Here is a 3013-nt window from a genome sequence, read left to right as displayed (position 1 = left end):
GATAGCCGCATCCGGTGGTCACAAGCAAAGTGGAAAACTCGTCAGCTAGCTGCTAGTTGCTACAAATTTGTCAAACCAACAATGCTGCAAGGTCGGCGGAGTTCGCAGAGTCCACTGAGCGATGATGATCACGTTCGCGTCCGGCGTGCGGTCAGCTCTGCCATATCATTGACCTTAAGTGACGAACATCAAGAGCAATGAATAAGCCAAGATTATCACCTTTGGCAGCATTTTATTGCACTTACACAGGCAGCCGCCAAAATCGGATTTGAAGTTCAATTGCAGGCATTTCCGATGCTCGATGGTCCAGCTTCCTCGACTCCACTCTCCAATTTGATCTCCATCTCGATCTGCCGCGGACCTACCAAGACGCCCATGGCACAATGTACAGCACGACTATTAAAGGTCATGCTCCAAAGCCAGCACTGCAAGCATCGGCAGCATCGGCAGCACAAAGATGAAACAAAAAAGGAAAAATTAAAAAAACGTTAAGTAAATCAAAGTAAACAAACGGCGCACTTTGTTAATTGTTGAATTTATTTCTATTTTGGTTTGAGTTTCTCTTTCTGCTGTGGCTGCAATCTATTAGAGAATGATCTCAAAAGATGCGTCAATCGAAAGACTCAAGACACGAACTGGCCACCAAACAATAAAATGGCCGTAACGACCGTAGTTAACAAGCAGTATACATATTTGAATAGTCATATACCCAAAAAAAAAAGGGGGAGGGGGCAGATTGTTATTGGGTCGGCTATTTTAAATCATATTGACACTTTGGGCGCCTCTTCAAATTTCCCAAGCAGAGCATGAGCATCGGCAATTTGTTGGCCAACTGCCATTCACTTGCTGCCTCGACTTCGGTCAGGGGTTGTTCTGAAATGCCAAAAAGGTAGCATACACAGCTATTGTTTCCCATTGCGGCAGGTAAACTGCGAGTACATGAGCGCGACCTTCACTTGGCAATGGAGGAGGAGCAGCTCCTAGCCTCAGGTTGCCCGGAGGGCACACAACAAATCCAAGTCAAGTGCTCGGCAGCCTCTTCAACAATGAAGCCATCAGATCGACAAATATCTTCAATGTGAATTTGGTTCAACGGTTCAATTGTATCGCACATAGGAACTGGTGTGAGTGATTAATTGGTTTGCTTTCGAGGCCCAAAACACACACTGGATATGTTTGGTCTTGGGATAATGCGAATGAGTATTGCTGCAGAATAATTCATTTAATATCGAGCGTAAACAACGCAGCCCACATCGGATTGCTTGGTATTCAAGTCGAGTTTGGGGCGCTCCCGCTTCGCCGGATGATTATGCCTTTGTACTTCTTATTTAGTCTTTAAATCTGCACCCAGCATCTGATGAATGCTTTCCATTATCCATACTGCCGGGAAAATATGATTGTTAGGTGTCAATCAAAACTTTTGTGTGTCGCGTGTGTGTGCCACGTTGTCGTCGTCAATTAAAGACAGTAAAGTCTCCAATTAACTTTGGAGATGGTAATGGCTTGCGGTTGAATGGCAATTGCTCTATGGAAAATGGTGATTTACTATTGTTGCGCCTTGGAAAACCAAGTGCTTACAGATCGGGTTGACGTCAGCCATCTATTTACTAAACGAAGTATATTGTAGGAAGCCCTTTTTTACGTAACCGATTTCCAATTATTGGAAGCTCCATACTTTAGGTAAAAGTTTGCATTAGTGCCTGATAACTAATTGTAAAGCCTTTCCTTACTTAAAGTTAATATTTAGAACTTCTTTACTTTACTCAAAAACCTGATTCATAATTATTTGACTTTAAAGATATAATTTCAGTTGTTAAGTTTACACTAAAACGCCCTTGTGAGCAATGCAAACCCTGCATCTGAAATACAAATATTTTATACTTTCCACTGTTTTATTTCTTTTACCAGACTTTTGTGGCATATTTTTGGGACTACTTTTTACATGCCATATTCGTGGCATACTCATAGGCAAAATGCGCGTCAGCTCTCAGTCGAGTGACAAAAGCCGGCCTTTTGAAATATACCGGTTATAAAGAAAAATTTATTGGTATAAGAGCTCCTTGACAACCGATTTTGATTAGACGCAGTTAGGTGTACCTAAATTTGCAAGAAAAGGATGTTGAATTGAAAGACCATTAGGTAATTCGATTATTTTCTAGATTTATTTCGCTCTGATTGTTTTGGATAGGCGCGCTTTACGTGCACTCGGGATTCTTTTATAAATTTATAATTGAGATTTTATTAAATGTTTCGTTTATTAGCTGACAGATTATCTACAATTTAAATATATTTGTTTCGAATACATAATCAATTATCAATGTGTAAGCTGTAATGCTGGATAGCTCATACATTGCTGGTTACCAATAGTCGGTAGTACAGACTACCTACAGTGATGCCTGCCGAATTGCAAAATATTAATACCATCAGGGGTATCTCATGATATTGGTTTAGTTTATAAGTAAATGTTTTTATGCGGGCGACTAGAAATTCCAAGAAAACTTTAAACATACAATACAATATATGTATGCGGATATATCCGCTTACGGATTAATTTAATTACTTGCTAAACGATAGGAATCATGAAAATTACTTTATCTTGCTTTACTCGTTATGTCTAAAGTTCAATTAAATATGGATACAAGCATCTGTTATTCACTTAAATGCTACTTAAGCACTCTTAATCGCTACTGTTTAGGCATTTATTTCTCACTCGGATCGCGAGTGTAACTAAAATGTAACTAAAGTTTGGCGCAACAAACCGAAGCCAATTGGATGGATCGTATTATGCTAAAACGATAAGTATAAGTTAGAGAAATCTTTGGTTGTAACTACAACTGAAATTGAATGTCGAAGCTAACCGCTATCTACCCACGATTGTTCGGGATCAACGCGGATTGGCTTCGTAACTTTGTGCTGGTAAGGTTGCAGTACCCATACCCGGATTCCCTGGAAGATTGGATACGGCTATTACGGCTGTCATGGATTTGTTGATGGGCCAACCTAGTGTCACATA

The sequence above is a fragment of the Drosophila teissieri genome, chromosome 3R (genome assembly GCF_016746235.2).
Source record: "Drosophila teissieri strain GT53w chromosome 3R, Prin_Dtei_1.1, whole genome shotgun sequence".
NCBI lineage: Eukaryota > Metazoa > Arthropoda > Insecta > Diptera > Drosophilidae > Drosophila > Drosophila teissieri.
The sequence above is the reverse complement of the archived record's forward strand: the minus strand, read 5'-3'. Positions refer to the sequence as shown.